An 8891-nucleotide genomic window follows, 5' to 3' on the forward strand; every position below is an offset into this window, starting at 1 on the left:
CACTGATTACTGCAATTTTTATACTTTAGTGAGGAGTTTCATCTTCCTCCTCCTCCTCCTCCTTCTCCTCCTCCCCCCCCCCCCCCCCCCCCTCCTCGGCACGCCTCTGTCAGCGTGTTTCTTACCGTCAGTCCCCCCCCTACCCACAGAAACGGACGTCACGCCGTGGACGGTTGTGCACCAGCGGTTTCCCTTTGTGCGATGGGCGAGATTTCGACACAGCCAGAGGACAGAGATGAGGAGCAGAGAGAGATAGCATCAGTGTTTGGGCCTGCCAGGGCCTTCCTGTGGCTGTGACGGTGGAGAGGTGACACAGAGATAGGAGCCCTGGGTTGGAGGGGGGGGGGGGTGTGGGCTTTGGGGGGGGGGGGTTGGTTAGCAGGGAGCCAGACATCTCAGCCAGCTCAATATTTGGATTTTGGCTTTCGGTTGGCGCTATTAGTGTGACACTTCCAAATGAGACGCCTGTACGTATTATTATTGTGGGTCTTCAGTTTGGCCCACAGCCACCAATGAAATACGGTCAAGACGAGAGAGACTAAAGAAAAAAAAAAGCCGTCTGTAATTGATTATACAGAGACGAATATGCGCTCAAACAATTTCTTTTTTTTGCCACAAATTACAATCCTCAAATCAAATTGTGCAGGAAATAAGACGAATCACATCCTGCCACTGACCGACTGGGCTTTCTTAGATTACATTCAGATAAAGACATCGGACTAAAATGCAACACGGGGGGCAGGCTCAGCTCTGTCGGACGCCGTCCATGATAGCGGCATTACAATCAAGCTAAAAAATCAACTGATGCCCTGAGTAAATGATGAAATATTGGCAAAGATTTAAACAGGGAAGAGTTTGTTTCAGTCGCTACGTGGGACTGTTATGATTTTATTCATTTATTTGTTTATTTAATCAGCCGGCTCTTGTAAATAACGCCATGCAGGTACTACCCAGAAAATTAGAATATGCTGAAAAGGTTGTTGTATTTCTGCAAATTCAACTTAAAAGGTGAATTTGACATATTATATAAACGAATAACATGCAAATCAATATATTTCAAGTTTTCATTTCTTTGAATTTTACTGATCGGGTCTTGCAGCTTAAAAAAACAACAACCTCAAATTCAAAAACTCAGAAAATTAGTTTGTGGGTTTGTGGTTTCAATAAGCTGAAAATCTTAATCAGCAAAGTTACAACAAGGAACTGCTTGAGATGTCAATTGTTTGTGTAATGGCTGAATAAAATTTGTTGGTTTCATCTTTTATGTTAAATTGCCAAAATAAAACAACTTTTATTTGATATTCAAATTTTTGGGGTAGTACCTGCATATAATCGTCATACAGCATTTTAGGAAATTCAGAAACACCCTCACAAACCGAGTCACTTTTCCGCCACAAATATACGAGAATCATTCACCCACAAACACAAACTTGATCAACCACCATCACATTTTTGGCGTGGAAGTCACTCTGCTGCGCCTGTCTTGGAAACGACTTTCTCGCATCCCCGACTTTGACATCGGGATCCTTGACGTGAAGGAGAACCCGTCAAGCCCCCTCGGACGCATGTCAATGACTTCTGGTGCGAGCGCGTCTGTTGAAATGTCCCGCAGCACCGTGTGGGGCAATCTGTGGTCCCAGGACTGCGACATCGCAGCGTGAGGAAAGACTGTGTTTGGCCTCCTCCCCAGGCCCCCAGTTACTCAACAGAGCAGCAGCAGCAGCAGCAGCAGCAGCAGCAGCTCCGCCACAAACCAGGCTCCAGTATCAGCACTGCTGCTGCTGCTGCTGCTGCTGCTGCTGCTGCTGCTCCTTGACCTAAAATCAAAATTTGAATTCCTTCTGAAAAAAGAAAAGCAGGCTGTCTTTTTTTCTTTCTTTTTTTAAAGCAGACTTAAATTTTATCGAAGGAAGATTTTTTTTTCCCCCCAGGTTGAGATCCAAAAGAGAAATGTGGAGTCTTCTAAACATAGAAAACATGTCACGCATAACAGATCTGCACTATCTAAACTATCTATACATATGTACACACACACACACACACACACACACACACACACAATAATAAAAGCACATTACCACAATGTTTGTTTTTGTTGGCTGTAATGTTAAGATTCTCCAACCAAACCTCATTTTGAACTTCAACTGTAAAGCTGAAGAGGAAAATGAGGAAATTGAAGCGTGAAGGTGAAGTCAGTTCAGGGTTACCATGGTATCAAAACATATCATGGTAATGATTCCGAGTTTCTGAACACTAAATGAAATGCGGTTGCAGCACAGCATTCTTTATCATATTTTGCTTAAAAAAAAAAAAAAAATACATTAGCATTTATGCTAATGTATACTTATATATAAAAGTTTGGTAAATCTGATGTCCTTGGAGTTCAAAAAGTACCACAATTTTTTTTTTTTTTTTTTTTTTTTTGTAATTGACATGACGTCAGATGTCCTATTGACTCTCATTACAACTCGTTTATTTATTTTCCTAATCTTATCAAACTCAGCTGCCACTGTGACCTTGTAAATCGTCCACCCTTTGTTTCCCCTCTTAATCTCTTAAAAAAAAAATCCCCACAAAATTCCATGTGTCATGACGAATTGAGTATAGCATCGGACAAATTACATTGTTGAAATAATATTTTGAGTGTACAAAATAAATAATGAAAATGTATACCTCTATATATATATATATACATATATATATGTGTATATATATATATATATATATATATATGTATATATATATATATATATATATATATATATATATATATGTATATATATGTATATATATATATATATATATACACATCTATCTATCTGTATAAACATAACACAAAAAGTAAGGAAATTTGTGTTTGGTAGATTATTTCTTTGTTGTAGCAATGCTTCTTGGAAATGCTTCTTGGAAATTGTGGCACCAATGGAAATTGGTGCCACACTTGTAAGGAACGTGCATCCGTGGGGTGAGCAGCAGAGCTAAGTATCCGGGTTGCGCCCATGAAAAATGTGACAAAATCTTCTCTGCCGAGTCAAACATCTTCGTCCGCTGTTGCTATTGACTCTTTTTTTTTTGGAGCTTCTGGTGACCACCAAGCATGAGGAGCAAATCACTGAGGCTGCTGTTTGTTAAATGAGTACATTTTTTTTTAAATTGTCAGTACGTTTCGTTTCTTCAACTTCCAATCACCCAATCCACCAAAGAAGAGTCGACGACAGAACGCGACGTTTGACTCGGCAGAGAAGATTTGTCGCTTTCTAATGCGCGCGACCCGGATACTTAGCTCTGCTGCTCGCCCCACAGGTGCATGTTCCTTACATGCGTGGCACCATTTAAAAGGGGAATAAGCAGGCTTTCCAACGATATAGGATTCATTTCCAAGAAGCATTGTTACAACAAAGAAATAATCTACCAAACATAAAAATGTCCTTACTTTTGGTCTTATGTTTGTATATACATATATTTGCCAATTTTCTTTTTTTAAACTTAGATTTGCTTGATGGTGACACGGTGGCGCAGTGGTTAGTGCTGCCGCCTCACAGCAAGAAGATTGTGGGTTCAATTCCGGGCCTGGGACCTTTCTGTGTGGAGTTTGCATGTTCTCCCTGTGTCTGCGTGGGTTCTCTCCGGGTTCTCCGGCTTCTTCCCACACTCCAAAAACATGCATGTGAGGTCAATTGAACACTCTAAATTGTCCGTAGGTGTGCATGTGAGTGTGAATGGTTGTCTGTTTCTATGTGGCCCTGCGATGAACTGGCGACTTGTCCAGGGTGTCACCCTGCCTTCGCCCTGAGACAGCTGAGATAGGCTCCAGCAGACCCCCGTGACCCTGAGCTCGGGACTAAGCGGGTATGGAAAATGAATGAATGAATGAGATTCGCTTGATGTCAAACACTATCACCAGTGCTCAGTATTGGCGAGTAATCTATTACTACAAATCCACTACTGTAATTAAACTACTTTTGTAATGTAAGGGGATTGCTGTGGGAAAACTGGTAACCAAGTAACGATTCCATTACTTTTCGGAAAATCTTATTTCGCGAGCTAAAAACGTCTCATTATCCACAACATGTCTGAAATTTAGAAAAAAAACAACAACCGAAAACAATGACGTTTGCGGATTGATGATGCAGCCGTTGCAAGTAGCTTCGTTGATATGCGACGACGCACCAAAACAAGCATGGCAGCGGCAAAAGAAAAAAAAAAAACACAGCGGTCGCGTTTGATAGCTGGAAATACAAACATTAATGAATATTGTGGTTTGTTGTACGTCGTGTGCAGCAAACAAGACGTTCTCAACTGCCACGTTATCTTTTTTTTTTTTAAACTAAAGTAATTAGTAATTGATGACTTATGAACAAAAAAAATAAAATTAAAGATGTAATCAGATTACTTTTACAGGCGTAATCAGTTCGTTTGATCACTTTTACGGAGGAATCCCAACAACACTGGCTGCTGCGACACCGAACCGAATGTGCAACACAGCGTCAGTGCCACCTAGTGGACCACGGTGGTCATTGCCATTTGTTAAAGTGGAACCCAGTACCTGTTTCCATGCCGCAGAGAAGAGAAGGGGAAAATAGGCTAAGATTAAAAAAAAAGTTTTGTTGGACGTTCTGTCACCCCCCCCCCCACACACACACACACTGTTGTGCTCATAATTTATGTGTCGTTTCATAAATTATACGCGCGCACAGTCAACAACGGGACGTTGTTGGTGATAAGCAGTCAGCATGTTGTACCGTGCGGCAGAGAGAGATAGAGAGATAGGAGAAGAACACTGTGGACGACCTCCCACTCCGCTCGTTTCACGAACGTTCACGGATGTAAAAAAAAAAAAAAAAAAGAAGCTTAAAAAAAATACTTGAATCTGTACATATATGTTTAAAGAATTACTATTTAAAGAATACATTCTCTTCTATACATATCTTTCAGTGAACAACATACAGCTTCACGAAAATGAAAACAATTATAGCTTTGACACATTTTTCACGTCACTAATTAACCTTTGCACAACACTGCAGTTTTACAACTTTGTTTGCTGATGTCATATTAGTCAAAATTGACTATGCACACAAACTCAACTGAACTCTTTTTACATTTAAACTCACAGCTTTACATTAGCACAGACACAGATCTACGGTACTGTAACGCACAGTAGTGTTGCAACCGAATGTGTAACTCTACTCCCCCGCCGCCCCCCAAATGGCTGGAATTAGTATATAGTGCTGTCTTGAGCATTTTCAGGTAGTAGCGTGACCAAGATCTGACTTTTTTTTTCTTTTCTTTTTTTTTGCATTGGAGACGGATTACAGAGTAAACTGTCCAAATGAAAACTTCACGTAGCCATTTAACTGACTTGCTTTTCAGGAATGAACTATCCATTTTGAGCCAGTGACACACTTTTTTTTCAGGTTATTAACACGGTTATGCAATTTCATTTTGTAATAATTGTTTTGAGAAATGCATGGATTTCTATGCAAATGATGATATTGGTGTATCCAAAATGGAAACGCCACAAAAGCGACTGAGAAAAACTGTAAGATTAAGAAACGAGAGTAAGCAACACATTGGCTGATGTTTAAACAAACAAACAAACAAACAAACAAATAAATATCCTAAAATAATAAGAAGGATGGGAGCAATTTTTCAACCTGAGAAACCCTGCTAGTAATCCCGTCACCCATCTTGCTGTAGAGTGAGCTCTCGCAGCATTAAACGATCTTTGAGGTGTGTCGAGGACGACGCCTTGACGATTTGTGCCGAATTATGCCGAAGTGCGCCGCCTGCTGCCCGCCTCCCAGCTGCTGCCCGCCCCGCCGGCGAACGAAGCAGGTCGCCTCATGTAACCACCGGCTCGGCCAGTTTTCTCTCCGTGTCTTTGTCCGAGGCCGCTGCGCTGTTCTCCCGTCACAGACCAACACGGGACAGAGAGACGCGGTGGCGGCGGCGCGAGGCGCTGTCACGACCGTCAGCGAGAAACAACCGCCGGATTGCAAAGCGTCTACGGTGTGAAAACCAGCGGAGGAGGGAGAGAGGAGCGCACTGTGCAGCAGCATCAGCAGCCCGGGCGGGCGGACACATCACCCCAGCCATCACATTTAAGGGCCCGCCGCTTGCCCTTGTTCCCGCACTCCGTAAGCGCTGGACGTGTCTGGCAATGGACGGCCAAAGCCACGGACGAACAGGTCTGCCCGCATGACCGCCGCAGACGGTGACCGAGCAGCAGGCGCCACCGCCGCCGCGGAGGAGACGCGGTGAAGTGAATGCGCCGGGGAACTATTTGACGCAGCTCTCGACGGAGCATCGCAATGTTTCGGGACGTTTGACAACGGCGCGCTGTGACACACACACAGCTTTTTTTTTTTTTTTTGCGGCGTGTTTATTTTCATTTTCTGTGCAACTGGGGTAAGTGTGCCATTGGCGAGGATTGGACGCCGTGTTGTGTTGTTGTGTGCTAGTTTATGGTCTGTCCGTCTGTTTCTGGTCTGGTCTGGTCAGCCCGGCCCCAGCTGTGGTACCCCCCTCACACACGCGCGCGCGCGCGCACACACACACACACACACACACACACACACACACACACACACACACACACACACACACACACACCTCATGTTATGGGCTCTTATGTAAGAAGCCCGTAGGATTCCTTCTGCATTGTGAGCCAGACTTCCTGGCCTGGCAGACGGGAGGGAACAAGAAACAAAAAGAAAAAAAGAAAAGAAAATGCCACTAGTGTTGGGGGCGGAGGTGGTGGTGGTGAAGGAGGAGAAGAAGGACGAGGAGGTGGTGGTTCCTCCGCCGGCACCGTTCACCGTGGAGCTCACCCTCACAAGGACGAGACTGAAACATGTATTATTGATACTTATTAACGGCACTTACTCCTCCATTCTCACTGAAGTCTTCTTCTTCTTCTTCTTCTTCTTCTTCTTCTTCTTCTTCTTCTTCTTCTATCCTAGCTCGTTGTTGCCGTTAACTTGTGCCCCTTCGACGTTGTGCATCCTTCCAAGGCGGTGACGTCACCGCCATGATGTCGTATCGCGCATGAAACGCAATGTCAATGCTTACAATAATAATAATAATAATAATAATAATAATAATAATAATAATAATAATAATAATAATTAATACTAATTACTTTGGGGAAACTTCATCTGGTGGGGTGGTTTACTCTGTAACGTTCTTTTTTTTTTAGTACAGGTTGAGCTGAGACAAATGGCGACACATGCTAGGTATCAGTATTACCCTCCTAATGTTTAATTGATGGAACAGGGAAAACACAAAGTGATCAGCAGCGATGCGGGATATCTGCTGCTTTCTGTCTGCTTGGCGCTGCTCCATGTTTTACACCCGACACTCCTCTGAACTGGACATTTGTTTTGTGACCCGGGTGAGGTAAAAAAAAAAAAAAAAAAGAAGGGAAAAAAAAGATGTCCCAATATTCACAATAGCGTTAGACGCTTGCAATTAGCGAGCTAATTTGTGGCTGCCTTGTTTTTGTCCCTTTTTTTAAAAAAACGTGTTGAACGTGCAACACACCATTGTATGGAAGCTAAAGCCGAGTGTTGTAGCCTGCGCTTTAAAGAGGAGAGCTACCTACATATGATTTCTTTTTTTTTTTTTAATGTAAGTTAATGGCATAAAGATTTTTTTCGCACACGTGGTGTGAAAAATAAAGGTATGAATATTATATTTTGAGATATGTATATTTTTTGCATCAAAATAATCCAAACAAATAAGATATTGAAGTTTGTTGTAATAACAAAACCATGTGGAATGTCTGTAGTACAATTTTGGCTTCAGTTAGTCTTTTTCTTGTTCAGAAGATTTGTTGGACCTCCCTGAGGCCGGCGAGCTCTCTGATTGGCTCTGCGTCCCGTACGCCTCACGTGTACGTCTAAATTCACAGTTGCAGGTCTCCACTTTGCGCTAATATGTCAGGGCGGGTTGTCGGTGCAGGGCAAATGTGCAAGGCTCGGAGCCCGCAGCATTCCTCCGGAGGGAGGCCTGGTGACCCTGTGTGTCTGTCTGACCTGTGGGACTTTCACAATAAAGGAGCGGCATCGTGGGCCTCACAGCGCAATCGGTGTGTTGCTGGCCGCCTATTGGGTTGATCGGAGAGAAAAAATGCAGTTAATATCATATCTTGATATCATTAATATTATGTGATATGATGTGTTTTGGTGACCCAAGGAGGAAAAAATATATCATGGGATATGTGGAAAACATGTTGCTTTAATGTCAATTGGGAAAATGAACCAAAGCAAAGTTCCAACAAAATGTGTCTTTGACGCCACCTTTGTTGAAGTCAATCTTTCAACACTGAAAATTAAAGCAATGAAATACAACTGTTTTTCTAGTACTAACAGTAACCGCTTTTTAAAAGTCATTTTGAGTTGTATTATACTTCAGGATATCTTCATCATCATCATCACCGTGGCAGAAAATGCAAGAATGCAGGGAAACTACATTAATAAAGTTTATCAATATAGTTTCAAGTACTATATTACTTGTACGATATACTGGCCGCACATGGTCCCCGGGCCGTAGTTTTCCCGTGCCAGAGTTAGATTTACTGAATACTCGGTTGCAGAGAACTCTTATACAACCTAATTTTATATGATGAGTCCAACAGTTCATATCAACAAAGAATGAACAATAAGAACCTGAGGGTCACCCGCTGTCATAACCACGCAGAAATTAAATCAGTAAATTGAAGGGGGAAAAAAAGTAGTACGAGTGAGATCATAAAAAAGAAATCTGCTCTCATGGGAGTTATAAATAATATCAGTTTGTTCCAGAATTGGTCAAATTTGAGGTAAATTTTTCCATCCTAAATATCTCTAGAATGGTTCCAATATGATATATTTTTTTAAATATTTCTTTTT

At 42.3% G+C, this 8891-nt stretch overlaps 1 protein-coding gene and 2 long non-coding RNA genes across 3 annotated transcripts in view; 2 read left to right on the top strand and 1 right to left on the bottom strand.

Annotated features, from left to right (window-relative positions):
• Positions 1-3508: 3508 nt before the first annotated feature.
• LOC142899494 (uncharacterized) overlaps positions 3509-8891 on the top strand; it is a 21611-nt gene continuing 16228 nt past the window's right edge. Inside the window, exon 1 of the long non-coding RNA XR_012928778.1 lies at positions 3509-3770. This is a non-coding gene — a long non-coding RNA (uncharacterized LOC142899494). The remainder of the gene's footprint in view (positions 3771-8891) is intronic.
• Positions 5812-8891, top strand: part of slc22a17 (solute carrier family 22 member 17) — a 19308-nt gene continuing 16228 nt past the window's right edge. Inside the window, exon 1 of the mRNA XM_076043098.1 lies at positions 5812-6408. The gene's annotated coding sequence lies outside the window, so the exon portion shown is untranslated. The remainder of the gene's footprint in view (positions 6409-8891) is intronic.
• Positions 6402-6719, bottom strand: LOC142899495 (uncharacterized). Its single transcript, XR_012928779.1, has 2 exons — positions 6583-6719; positions 6402-6525 (listed from the first exon to the last, which is right to left on the bottom strand). It is a non-coding gene; the product is annotated as an uncharacterized LOC142899495 (long non-coding RNA).

The sequence above is a fragment of the Nelusetta ayraudi genome, unplaced genomic scaffold (assembly GCF_046127955.1).
Source record: "Nelusetta ayraudi isolate G7.1 ecotype Tasmania unplaced genomic scaffold, CSIRO-AGI_Nayr_v1 ptg000073l, whole genome shotgun sequence".
Lineage (NCBI taxonomy): Eukaryota > Metazoa > Chordata > Actinopteri > Tetraodontiformes > Monacanthidae > Nelusetta > Nelusetta ayraudi.